Genomic DNA, 14515 nt, shown 5'->3' on the forward strand with positions numbered 1-14515 from the left:
GTATGTAGGGTTGTGATAGTTGGGGATTTCAATTACCCTAAGGTAGATTGGGAAACAGGTAGAGTGTGGGGCATGGAAGGGGAGCGATTATTGCAGTGTGTGCAGGAGAACTTTCTGGAACAGTACATGTCCAGTCCTACCAGGGAGCAAGCTGTGCTGGATCTGGTCCTAGGAAATGAGGCAGGGCAGGTGGAGAACGTCAGAGTGGAACCCTTGGGAAGTAGTGATCATAATATAATATGATTCAATATTAAGTTGGAAAAGGATAAACGGGCCCCCTGGAAGTGGAGGGAGCGTACCGGGTCTTCGTGAGAAGACCAAAGGCAGGTGAAACACCAAGAGCAATAGTGGTGAAGTTCCATCGCTACATGGCAGAGAGACGGTCCTGAGCTGGGCCAAGAAGGCACGGAGTAGCAAATGGGAGAATGCAGTGATACGGGTGTATCAGGACTGGAGTGCGGAGGTGGCGAGAAGGAGGGCGAGCTTTAACCGGGCCAAGGCGGTGCTCCATAGGAAGAAAATAATATTTGGGATGCTGCAGCCGGCGCGATTGTGGGTCACGTATCAGGGCAAGCACCACTACTTCGAGACAGCGGATGAGGCATGGACATTCATCCAAGAAGAGAAACTGGACTAGATTTGAGAGTTTGATGTTTGGAGAGAAGCAGCAAGGTGGTGATACAGGAATGTAAAGTGGGGAAAGGGGAGGGCTATTGTACAGCAATGTTGGACGGGGAATTTCTCTTCCCCCGATGGGGGGGACACGAAGAAATGTGGGCGCCGGTGGAAAAAGGGACAAGGAAGGGCAATGAGGGAACTGCGCCATAGGGGGCGGGGCCGAGAGGAAAGCGCGGGTATTTTCCCACGCTATGGAAATTATAGCGGGAAAACGGGTGCAGGAAGGAAGGGAGCCGCACACGCAGGGAGGTCAAAGAGTAAACGGGGGAAGCCGAGGTCAGCCAGAGTTAGCTGACTTCCGGAAGCATTATGGGGGGAGTAACCAAGCTAGAGGGGGATCTAGCTGGGGGGGGGGGGGGATTAACTGGGTTGCTGCTGCTGAGGGCAAGGGGGAGCTGGTGAGAGATGAGGTGACCGGAGCGGGAAGGCGCTGCCTGGGGGACGGACGGGTGCGCGGGACCTGGATGGGGAGATGGCCTAAAAAAGGGGATGGCTAGTCGACGAGGGGTGGGGGGGGTGAATGGCCCCCCAATCCGGCTGATCACGTGGAATGTGAGAGGCTTAAATGGGCCAATTAAGAGGGCATGGGTGTTTGCGCACTTAAAGAGACTGAAGGCGGACGTAGTCATGCTCCAGGAGGCGCACCTGAAGGTGGCGGATCAGGTTAGATTAAGAAAAGGATGGGTGGGACAGGTATTCCACTCAGGGTTGGACGTGAAAAACAGAGGGGTGGCAATATTGGTGGGGAAACGTGTATCATTCGAGGCTAAGAATATAGTGGTGGGCAGTGGGGGCAGATATGTGATGGCGAGTGGCAGACTGCAGGGAGAGGTGGTTGTGCTGGTGAATGTGTATGCCCCGAACTGGGATGACGCGGGATTCATGAAGCGAATGCTGGGACGTATCCCGGACCTGGAGGTGGGAAGCTTGGTAATGGGGGGGGGGGGGGGGATTTTAACACAGTGCTGGATCCAGGGCTAGACCGGTCCAGATCCAGGACCGGGAGAAGGCCGGCAGCGGCCAAGGTGCTTAAGGGATTTATGGAACAAATGGGGGGAGTGGATCCGTGGAGATTCGCCAGGCCGATGGTTAAAGAGTTCTCTTTCTTCTCCCATGTCCATAAGGTATACTCCCGGATAGACTTTTTCGTTTTGGGAAGGGCACTGATCCCGAAAGTGGCAGGAACGGAGTACTCGGCCATAGCCGTTTCAGACCACGCCCCGCATTGGGTGGATTTGGAACTAGAAGAGGAAAGGGAGCAGCGCCCACTCTGGCGACTGGATATGGGACTACTAGCGGACGAGGGGGTCTGCGGAAGGGTGAGGGGGTGTATTGAGCGATACTTGGAGGACAACGACGATGGGGAGGTTCAGGTGGGGGTAGTATGGGAAGCGCTGAAGGCGGTGGTTAGAGGAGAGCTGATCTCCATCAGAGCCCACAAGGGGAAACAAGAGGGCAAAGAAAGAGAGAGATTAGTGGGGGAAATTTTGAGGGTGGATAGAAAATATGCGGAGGCCCCAGACATAGAACATAGAAAAATACAGCACAGAACAGGCCCTTCGGCCCACGATGTTGTGCCGGACCTTTGTCCTAGATTAATCATAGATTATCATTGAATTTACAGTGCAGAAGGATGCCATTCGGCCCATTGAGTCTGCACCAGCTCTTGGAAAGAGCACCCTACCCATAGTCAACACCTCCACCCAACACTAAGGGCAATTTTGGACACTAAGGGCAATTTATCATGGCCAATCCACCTAACCTGCCCATCTTTGGACTGTGGGAGGAAACCGGAGCACCTGGAGGAAACCCACGCAGACACGGGGAGGATGTGCAGACTCCACACAGACAGTGACCCAAGCCGGAATCGAACCTGGGACCCTGGAGCTGTGAAGCAATTGTGCTATCCACAATGCTACCGTGCTGCCCTTAAGAACAAATAAATCTATACTATATCATTTTACCGTAATCCATGTACCTATCCAACAGCTGCTTGAAGGTCCCTAATGTTTCCGACTCAACTACTTCCACAGGCAGTGCATTCCAAGCCCCCACTACTCTCTGGGTAAAGAACCTACCTCTGACATCCCCCCCAATATCTTCCACCTTTCACCTTAAATTTATGTCCCCTTGTAATATAGAACATAGAAAACATGGAAAATACAGCACAGAACAGACCCTTCGGCCCACGATGTTGTGCCGAACCTTTGTCCTAGATTAATCATAGATTGTCATTGAATTTACAGTGCAGAAGGAGGCCACTCGGCCCCCCGAGTCCGCACCGGCCCCTGGAAAGAGCACCCCACCCAAACTCAACACCTCCACCCAACACCAAGGGCAATTTTGGACACTAAGGGCAATTTATCATGGCCAATCCACCTACCCTGCCCATCTTTGGACTGTGGGAGGAAACCGGAGCACCCGGAGGAAACCCACGCAGACACGGGGAGGACGTGCAGACTCCGCACAGACAGTGACCCAAGCCGGAATCGAACCTGGGACCCTGGAGCTGTGAAGCAATTGTGCTATCCACAATGCTACCATGCTGCCCTTAAGAACAAATAAATCTACACTATATCATTTTACCGTAATCCATGTACCTATGCAATAGCTGCTTGAAGGTCCTTAATGTTTCCGATTCAACTACTTCCACAGGCAGTGCATTCCATGCCCCCACTACTCCCTGGGTAAAGAACCTACCTCTGATATCCCTCCTATATCTTCCACCTTTCACCTTAAATTTATGTCCCCTTGTAATGGTTTGTTCCACCCGGGGAAAAAGTCTCTGACTGTCTACTCTATCTATTCCCCTGATCATCTTATAAACCTCTATCAAGTCGCCCCTCATCCTTCTCCGTTCTAATGAGAAAAGGCCTAGCACCCTCAACCTTTCCTCGTAAGACCTACTCTCCATTCCAGGTAACATCCTGGTAAATCTTCTTTGCACCTTTTCCAAAGCTTCCACATCCTTCCTAAAATGAGGTGACCAGAACTGTACACAGTACTCCAAATGTTGCCAAAAGTGTCCAGACGCAGGGCTATACAGAGAAAGACGAAGACTACAGACGGAGTTTGACCTGCTGACCACGGGAAAGGCAGAGACACAGTGGAGGAAGGCACAGGGGATGCAATATGAGTATGGGGAAAAGGCGAGCCGGCAGTTGGCCCACCAACTTCGGAAGAGGATGGCGGCAAGAGAGATCAGGGGAGTTAGGGACAAAACGGGAAATATGGAGCAGAGAGCAGGGAAAGTGAACGAGGTGTTCAAGACCTTTTATAAGAGGCCATATAAGTCCCAACCCCTGGGGGGAAAAGAAGGAATGTTACACTTTCTGGACCAGCTAAGGTTCCCGAAGGTGAAGGGGCAAGAGGTGGCAGGTCTGGGGGCACCAATCGAGGTGGATGAGGTGATTAAAGGACTGGGGAACATGCAGGCAGGGAAGGCCCCGGGACCAGACGGGTTTCCGGTGGAATTCTACAGGAAGTATACGGATCTGTTGGCCCCGCTCTTGGCGAGAACCTTTAATGAGGCTAAGGAAAGGGGGATGCTACCCCCGATAATGTCAGAGGCGACGATATCGCTAATCCTGAAACGAGATAAAGACCCGCTGCAATGCGGGTCATACAGGCCTATCTCACTCCTAAATGTAGATGCCAAACTGCTGGCAAAAGTGATGGCGACAAGGATAGAGGATTGCGTCCCAGGGGTGGTGCATGACGACCAGACAGGGTTTGTAAAGGGGAGGCAACTGAATGTTAATGTACGAAGGTTGCTGGGGGTGATGATGACGCCCCCACCGGAGGGGAGGCAGAGATAGTGGCGGCGATGGATGCAGAGAAGGCATTCGATAGGGTGGAGTGGGACTATCTGTGGGAGGTGCTGAAGAGGTTTGGGTTCGGTGAGGGGTTTATTAGTTGGGTCAGACTCTTATATGGGGCCCCGGTGGCAAGCGTAGTCACAAACCGGCAAAGATCGGGTTATTTTTGGCTACATAGGGGTACAAGACAAGGGTGTCCCCTGTCCCTGTTACTGTTCGCGTTGGCAATTGAACCACTGGCCACAGCGCTGAGGGATTCTAAGAAGTGGAGGGGGGTGCTTAGAGGGGGAGAGGAGCACCGAGTGTCGCTCTACGCAGATGATCTACTGCGGACCCGGTAGAGGGGATGCCAGAAGTAATGCAGATACTTAGGGAGTTTGGAGAGTTCTCGGGATACAAACTAAATATGGGGAAGAGCGAGCTTTTTGTAATGCACCCCGGGAAACAGGGAAGGGGGATAGATGCTCTGCCGCTGAGGAGAGTGGAAAGGAACTTCCGATACCTGGGAATCCAGGTGGCCAGGAACTGGGGAACCCTGCATAGACTTAACCGGACGCGACTGGTGGAGCAGATGGAGGAGGACTTTAAGAGGTGGGATATGGTGCCGCTTTCGCTGGCGGGCAGAGTGCAGGCAGTTAAAATGGTGGTACTCCCGAGGTTTCTTTTTGTGTTTCAGTGCCTCCCCATTCTGATCACAAAGGCCTTTTTAAAAAAAATAGACAGGAGCATTACGAGCTTTGTGTGGGCAGGAAAGACCCCGAGAGTAAAGAGGGGGTTCCTGCAGCGTAGTAGGGACAGAGGGGGACTGGTGCTGCCGAGTTTGAGCGACTACTACTGGGCCGCCAATGTGTCAATGGTCTGTAAGTGGATGAGGGAGGAAGAGGGAGCAGCGTGGAAGAAGCTGGAGATGGCGTCCTGTAAGGGAACCAGCCGAAAAGCGCTGGTGACGGCGCCGCTGCCGATCTCCCCGAAAAGGTACACCACAAACCCAGTGGTGGTGGCAACCCTGAGGATCTGGGGGCAGTGGAGGCGACACAGGGGAGTGGCGGGTGCCTTGGTGTGGTCCCCGATATGGAATAACCACAGGTTTGTCCCAGGGAAGATGGATGGGGGGTTCCAGTGTTGGCAACGAGCAGGAATTAGGAAGCTGAGGGACCTGTTTATAGACGGGACATTTGCAAGTCTGGGAGCGCTAGAAGAAAAATATAAGTTGCCCCCAGGGAACGCCTTCCGGTATATGCAAGTGAGGGCATTTGCGAGGCAACAGGTGAGGGAATTTCTGCAGCTACCGACGCAGGGGATCCAAGATAGAGTGATTTCTGGGGTATGGGTCGGAGAGGGCAAAGTGTCCGAAATATACCGGGAGATGAGGGACGAGGGGGAGGCGATGATAGAGGAGCTGAGCACTATTTTGTGTTTTTGCTATTTTTTTTTTATTTTTTTTTTAGTTGTTGTTGTTGTTAGTTCACTATATTATTTAAATAATGTTATTTACCAGTTAATGTATACCTTGTTGAGTTGTAAAAACGGAAAAATGTTTGTTTGAAAAATTTTAATAAAATATATTTTTTTTAAAAAACAATCCCTGGATGAGGGAGAAAGGAACTGAAGGGTATACTGAGATGAAGAAGGGTGGGACGAGTAGTATTAACACTGGAATGTTTCTGTGCTGCACATTCTATGTCAATTAATATCTATGTAAATTAATCTTGGGGGCTGTAAGGCGAGAGGAGATCACAGAGATAGGGAGGGGCAAAACTATGGAGGGGTTTGAAACCCAGGATGAGAATTTTAAAATTCAGGCATTGCTTCATGTAGGTCAGCAGGAACAGGGGTGATGAGTGAATAGTACTTGCTGAAGGTTAGGGCTTGGGCAGCAGAATTTCAAATTTACATTAGGTTTGTGGGTGGGGGATACATCCAGGGAGGTCAGCCGAGAGTGCATTGGAATAGCCAATTGTTTAAATATTCTCTACAACCAAACATCTTCTGTGAAATAAAATCATTTAAAAAAAATCAGACAAAATTGTAGCAAACTATTATTACATGTTGAATAAGCAGAAGCTTAAAAAGATCCTTACCAGCAGCAAATGGGCAGAACTCAGAGAGCAGCCCCAAGGCAGTCTGTGCTTGTTATTATAAGGTTAAAAAGAAATCTTAAGCAGGTTTTCCTCCTGCTGTTAACTTGAGTGTAAAAGAATTATATATTTAATCATTCCAAACAAATTGTGGTAGTTTTTGTTATCCAGTTCATGTTCCGACCTATGGCTGTAGCAGCTGCTACCCACCCTATTAAGTTGAATTATGCTCAGGGTAATATTCTTGCTACTGTGCAGGGTACTGATGTCTCATGTTGGAATCACAACTATTGATGGCATTAACTTTTTGTTCACATTGATCCTCTTCTCTTCCAAAGAAAATCTCACAGGCCATTAAATGATCATTGCTCTTTGAACATTCACTTTGTTCACTTAATAGTGTGTTTGAGGCCCTTAATTCATCATTTGCAAATTGGGCTGCGCTGGAAATATAAAATGCACAAATGACAGGCTAAGTAGGCCATCCAGGGAGCTGAGATTTTCTTGAGGTGACATTTGTCAGCCTCAGCTTGGCAGTCGTAAGGAAAGAGGGAAACATCCTGATGGGGAAGGGGATTCCTGCATTCATCTGTTGGTATAGTCGACTAAAGAACAGGTGTCAGCTGGATGCCTGGAGTCAATTGTGGTCTGAACCTTCTGAAGCTTTTACAAGAGGGTAGCTGGGTGCAATATTGAATCTATAGGGTTATGATGTAGAGTGGGAGAAACAATAGCAGAAAATCAAATTTGATTTGTGGGAAAGGTATTCCACTGAATTATACAATTTTAAAGCTTGCATCACCATAGCTATAATATATGCGATATCAATAGCACACAGAGCCGGTGTCAAGCACACTGCAGCTTTGTAACTGTGGGGAATGAAAGATAAGCTCACTTAAAATGTGAAAGTGGTGGCTTGTATCTCCCCAAATTATTTTATTTGCAATTCATTGGTATATTTAGCAGCATCTTCTTTCGGCTCAGCAACACTATCAGGAAAAAAAGCTGCACTCGAGATTTAGGATGAGAGATGGGAGCCTGTGACAAAGGTAAGGCAATACATGTATTTATTAATTCATAAGAAATATCCATTGTGAATTTATTGGGAGTTAAATAGCACACTAAATATCAAAGTAAAACTAAAGTCCATTATGAATAGCCAAAATGTTGAAATGTTAGACAGCTGGGAGGAAGGAGCACTCTAATTAATTCTGACTCTGAATTTAATAGAGGGAGGAGAGGATTTGGGGTTTGTGGGGTGGGATCACTTGTAACATGCATTTTTTTTCAAACGCTTGGTGTGGGGAATCCCACATTCTACATATCCAGTAAATCATCTGAACAATCTGTGGTTGGCATCTCAACATAAAGCAGTGAGAACAGGCATTTTTTTGTTTCCTCCCGAGGCATACCATATTGGTTATTATTGGTCACAGGGGTCAAGTATTGTTTAAATGATCTATCTGAGGTGCACCCCAGCCAATTGTCTCCTGTCACCAAATAATGTGAGACAAAATCAGGATCGCATTCAAAGTAAAATTGGTTTGTTATCTGTTTGCATCTGTATTTGAATGAGAAACACAGAATATTTGTAGTTTTCCTTTCCAAGTATTCTTCCCATCTCTTTTAGAGATGAATTCTGCAGTTATGGCAAATTTCAAGGGTTATTAACTTGTCGCACATGAATTAAGCTATGACAGTGTAGTACTGAAGGGGTGCAGCATTGATTAAGGCGTCCTTTTAAAAAAAAAAAGAATAAACAATAAACCAAAGCCCCATTTTCTTATTCTGTGATTCAGGTAAACATATGTGACCTATTTAAAGAAGACAGGAAGATCGTCCAGTGACCTGGTCAACACTCCTACATCAGCCAGCGCCATCAGTAAAGAGATTCTCTGGTCATTCATTTTATTTTTATGGGCATTTCCATATGAGAAAAATGCCACGTCCTTCTTTCTTTCTATTCAACTAAGCAATGCAGTTGTCTTCATTCAACATACCTGCAGACATATTTTCAGCAGAGACCAGCACTTAATGACTGAGATCAGTGAACCTGGTTCAGATCAGCGAACCAGCTTGGGATCTTATGGTCCTGTACCATATTAGGTTATGCATAATCACTGAAGTATCACATCAGAGTTTTGAATTAAGTTTGGGAGGCACAAAGAAAATCAGCATCAGCAATGTATGTACGTCAAGAAGGAATGTTGCCTCAACCATGTTTTAAAGCATTACATCCAAGAACCATTGACGTTATTGTCTGTCTTGGTTCCCTGTTGAATTTGAGCAGCAGGCTCAAATTTGTGTGATCTGCTGAATCCCTTTCCCTCTGATCACTAGTGTTAAATTAACGCTGCGATAGCAACTGAGATCCAGGCAGCCTGAGAGCACGGTCACTGACAGCCACAGTACTATAACACTCCCATCTGTCACATCATATCGCTATGCTTATTCTTTAGAAGGATAACATTTTTTTGTTGGAGACAATCGCTGGCTTGAAAGTTCCATATCACTGTTTCATCACCCAGCCCAGCAAGAGGCAAGTGACTGTCAACATAGGAGCGGGGGAAGGGGTGCTGCTGGGGAGATCATAGCTCACACAGACTGAGTGTTATTAGGATCATGTGTGAGTGATGGGAAAGCAATCACATGTGTGGTCAATCAGAGCAAGTGCAGAGTGTGAGTTAAGCAGTCGTTTGGTAATACAGAACGAGTATTGCTGAAAAAAATGAGGCATGTTGAAGCTTTTCATCTTGCACTCATCAGGACACTTTGTAAGAATAACAGTATAAGGGGAAAACAACAATTTATACTGGATGAAAAGAAAATGGGCTTGCCAATCAGTCTTACATATTATAAATTGTCATTTTCCCCGTATATTTGTATTCTTGCAAAGTATCCTGATAAGTGCAAGACGAACAGCTTTGACATGTCTCTTTTTATTTTACTTTGAGTTATGTCTTTGGCCAGGTATGAATAATACCCATGACCAAACATTTCAGCTCTCAATTTACTTCTTAATGAATTATTTAAAACAGATGTTGAGGACAGCAGTACCTGATACCCGAATGCGCCACCATAATTTCTTCGGGGATAAGGATTCTATCTTCATGAAGATAGCATTGTCAATTTGTTTGAATTGATTTGTGTTCCAGGTTTCAATCAAGTACAGTAACTCCTACTCTAAAAAAACGTAACAGATTACAAATACAATGAAGCACGATAATTTATCTTGCAAAGTCTTTAACATATGACAAGTATGGTTTCAATGCCACGTTTAGTTTCTGCAGGGATTCCCCAATCTCCTGCTGTAACTTTGGTGGAAAATTAGTAGAACTCCAGAAAATTGGTGAAAACAGCTGTAATTAGCCATTTTGTACGGCAGTGTTCTTCAAACTTTTTTTCTGGGGACCCATTTTTACCAACCCGGCCAACCTTCGGGAACCAACCCGGCCAACCTTCGGGAACCAACCCGGCCAACCTTCGCGACCCACGCCGCCCGGCCTTCGCGACCCACGCCGGCCGACCTGCGCGACCCACCATTTTCTCTTACCTTGTTGGCTGCCGACAAAAATGGAGGAAATGGTTTGGAGTCCCTTTGGCCCTCGTACACACTCCTCCAATGGAACCTGTTGGATGAAGGTGAAGCCTTCTGGTGTTGGAAAGTATGGAGTCTCCATCTGTCCAAAATTCTGATTTTTTTTTTCCTGTAAAATTTTATTAAATAAACCCCCCGAACTTGTAAAATGAATAAAATAAATTTAAAAAATAAAAATTAAATGAATAAAAACCACTACAGAACTTTTAAAACAAAAAGCTGCAACCACTTAAAAAAATAGCGGCCGCACTGCGCATGCGTGCCCGGTGATTTTTTAACATGTTCGCGGCCACTTGCAGCGGGTATTATGAAAAGCCGGCTGCTACGCGGGGATTTGCGCGATCGGGGGCGCCACGGACAACGGCTCCGTGACCCTCCCGACACCCGCCCGCGACTCACCCGCCGGTCATGCCCCCGAATTTGAAGAACACTGGGTTACGGTACGATCTATATAGAATCGTTACGACATAGAAGAAGGCCAGTTGACCCATTGTGTCTGCACCAGCTCTCCAAATGAACATTATGAGTTCGAACCACTCCCCTGCCTTTTCCTGTACCCCTGCACATTGTTACTATTCAAGTAATCATCTCATGCCCTCTTGAATGCCTCGATTGAACCTGCCTCCACCCCACTTCCAAGTAGTACATTCCAGGCCTGAACCACGGGCGTCGTTCTCCGACCCCCCGCCGGGTCGGAGAATGGCCGTTGGCCGCCGTGAATCCCGCCCACGCCCCCGCCGAAGTCTCCGCTCCCAAAGATTGGGCGGGGGCGGGAATCCGGCCGCGCCGGTTGGCGGGACCCCCCGCTGGATTCTCCGGCCCGGATGGGCCGAAGTCCCGCCCAGGAATTGCCTGTCCCGCCGACGTAAATCAAACCTGGTATTTACCAGCGGTATTTACCGGCGGGACCAGGCGGCGTGGGCGGGCTCCGGGGTCCTGGGGGGGGGGCGCGGGGCGATCTGACCCCGGGGGGTGCCCCCACGGTGGCCTGGCCCACGATCGGGGCCCACCGATCCGCGGGCGGGCCTGTGCCGTGGGGGAACTCTTTCCCTTCCGCCTCCGCTACGGCCTCCACCATGGCGGAGGCGGAAGAGACTCTCCCCACTGCGCATGCGCGGGAAACTGACAGCGGCCGCTGACGCTCCCGCGCATGCGCTGGGAAACTGACAGCGGCCGCTGACGCTCCCGCGCATGCGCTGGGAAACTGACAGCGGCCGCTGACGCTCCCGCGCATGCGCCGCATTTCCGCGCCAGCTGGCGGGGCAACAAACGCCATTTCCGCCAGCTGGTGGGGCGGAAATCCCTCCGGCGTCGGCCTAGCCCCAACATTGAGGGGCCAAAGATGCGGAGACTTCCACACCTTTTTGCCGGCGCGATGCCCGTCTGATTGGCGCCGGCTTTGGCGCCAGTCAGCGGGCATCCCGCCGTTGGGGGAGAATTTCGCCCCACTTGTGTGAAAAGTTATTTTTTCACATCCCATTTGCAAATATATATATATTTCAGCAAATTATGGTTTATAACTAATTCAATAATGTTTTTACACAAAGAAAATAAAGTACCAAAACATCATATAATTCAACTGTTTTTTACCAAGGATGAGGTGGATGGAAGTTGTATATTTAATACTCAGGCTGCATTAACTAATACACCTCAGAAACTGTAGCAGTTGATGCAGACGTGAGAGGGAAATACAGCTATGAACAGTTTGTGCATCAATTATTTACTAAATCAGCAGAACCAAGATACCGTGTGAATACATTTTTTTTGATCATTTTGTTTTGCTTATTTAACAGGCAACTGTTTTCTCAGGTATTCCAATGATCTCCTGAAGGAACAGCAGGAGATGCAGAGGCACCCCAGTGCAAATTCAATGCCCATTTGATACAGAATTTCACTTGGCTTTGCCAGGAATGTGCACTTATAAACCACTGCAGTGGCACATTGAGCTACATGTTGAGAGGGAAAACTGAAACTTTAACCCTAAGAAGCTCTCGGACATTTTTCAGACAGCCTTGGGGGACACTCTAGTAATAGCTATTATCTAGTAATCATTTATTGATAATTTTCTGGCAATTTTCCAACAAAGCCATGGCCCACTTTCCTGAGTGGAGGTTTGCTCATCCAACTTCCAGTAAGGAGAGTTGGATGGAGTGAAAGAGAGAAGAACTGAAACCAAGGATGGGAAAGGGTGTGGGGGTGGGGGAAGGGGGGGTGGGGGAAGGGGGGGGGGGCAAGGGAGAAACCTGTGGAAGGGGAAGGGGATGGGAGATGGAGAGGAACGGAAAAGGAGAGAGCAAAAGGATGAGGGAAGAATGGAGGGATGGAGGAAGGAAATGAAAGGAGGCAAAAAAGATTACACTAAGGAAAGATAATTTAGATCAGTGGAAGTAAGGGGACTAAGACTTTGAACATCCAGCCATCATGGAAGACAAATCAAGCCACTGTGGTTTTGGGGATTATTTCTGCGGGCGGGAACACAGTTGGTGGTGCTTATTGTAAAAGGGGAATGTGGAGCAATGTTCAGGTGGTCTGCAGCCAATGGGAAGGGATGGAGAATTGAAATTTTGCTTGCTGGATTGGGATGAGATGTCAAGGTCCAAAATATTTTCCTGTGAGGATGAGGTTCAAAAATCTTGCTTATGGAGGGATATTCATTTAGGAGGGTGTAGTTTATTTCCTGTTTCTTACTTTGGTGTGCATCACTTAACATTGGATCCAACGCCCATTCACATGACATTATGCTTACATTGCCATCCTGAGCTTCAATGATGTTAGAAATTTGAAATCCCACAATTTTTAATATTGTGCAAATTATTTATTGGACACCTGCCCAGTCAAACAGTTTCCCTCTCTCCAAACTCACCTCTTGCAGTGGCCATTAATTTATGCCTACAGTCTTCTGCTGCACTGGTTCTCCAATCTCCAGGGGACCTCTGTCTTCAGTGATATAGCTATGCTAAGGGTATAGAATTTACAGTGCAGAAGGAGGCCACTCGGTGCATCGAGTCTGCACCGGCCCTTACAAAGAGCACCCTGCTGAAGCCAACGTACCACCCTATCCCCGTAACCCAGCAACCCACACTTAATATTTTTTGGACACTAAGGGCAATTTAGCATGGCCAATCCACCTAACCGCCACATCTTTGGACTGTGGGAGGAAACCGGAGCACCTGGAGGAAACCCACGCACACACGGGGAGAACGTGCAGACTCCGCACAGACAGTGATCCAGCCGGGAACTGAACCTGGGACCCTGGAGCTGTGAAGCAACTGTGCTAACCACTATGCTACCATGCTGCCCACCAGCATTATGACCTCCATTATCTTCCTTCACTCATCTCTTCCCTGTGTTCTCCTCGTGCTTGGGGCTCTGCCCTTCCTGTGGACAATGTTGCTTAACAATGTCATTGGATCTGAGGGCCATGCTCCCATTGCCAGCTTAGCCTAGCGTGTACTCAGGTAGCCTTCTGATTGTACCTGGAAGCCATGCCCCATATTCTTGTGCTTATGCAATCTCAGGGCAGCAATGACCTTCCTGCACTGCCCTCCCCACAGCTGCGTAGATCTGATGGCACCTCTGTGCCAATGGTTGAATGACCCTCTGAGCCATCTCCCTTTTATCGGTCCACCTGTTGGGGCATTAGCTGGACAATACCCTGAACTGGACCTGTGGCAACTGCGTCATAGTCTTGTAGTTTACTCCCACTAAATTCATGGGAGATCCATTTGAGGAGTAGACACAAATAAGGGAGCTGCTTCTCAGAAACTCAATATGTATGTTCTCTGGCCACATTGCTCTAACAGAATGAATAACCAAAGAGAGGAAAAGTCCAGGTAACTATCACATATTAAATATGTTGTCAATAGTTTAATGACCATCATAAACCCTACCATTAAGAGGCATGATTTCCACCACCATCCCTGGAAACACCTATGGGCATACAGGAGCTTAGCAGTTCACTTCCTTTGCTCAATAATTCCCAGTAAATGCAATAGATTGAGGATTAGAATTATTCACCACAAAATTGCAGATCAGAAACACCAAAGTAAAAAAAGTCTCAACAAGCACTACTGAAGTAAAACATGAATAAATATAATTTTAACTTGCAATAGATTTATTTGTTATGGATCACACTTCTGTCGCAGGATATTAAGAGATGGGTATGCTGAGGTCAAGATAATTGTGGTGACACTAAGTCTTAATGACACAGTTCATTGGAAAAATGTAGTCAATGTTCATTCTGAAATCCCTCAACTTTAGTTGAACTAGTTTGTCTTTATACACTGTCAAATTTGATGTTTTATTGAAGCTCAGACTTATCAACAACCTCTTCATTGTTTTCC

General features: G+C 47.6%; 1 protein-coding gene across 6 annotated transcripts in view; it reads right to left on the reverse strand.

The window, feature by feature from the left end:
* The window catches only part of LOC140396252 (voltage-dependent calcium channel subunit alpha-2/delta-4-like), an 820155-nt gene that overhangs the window by 245071 nt on the left and 560569 nt on the right, over positions 1-14515 (reverse strand). The window lies entirely within an intron of this gene.

Source organism: Scyliorhinus torazame, chromosome 19, assembly GCF_047496885.1.
Source record: "Scyliorhinus torazame isolate Kashiwa2021f chromosome 19, sScyTor2.1, whole genome shotgun sequence".
Taxonomy (NCBI): Eukaryota; Metazoa; Chordata; class Chondrichthyes; order Carcharhiniformes; family Scyliorhinidae; genus Scyliorhinus; species Scyliorhinus torazame.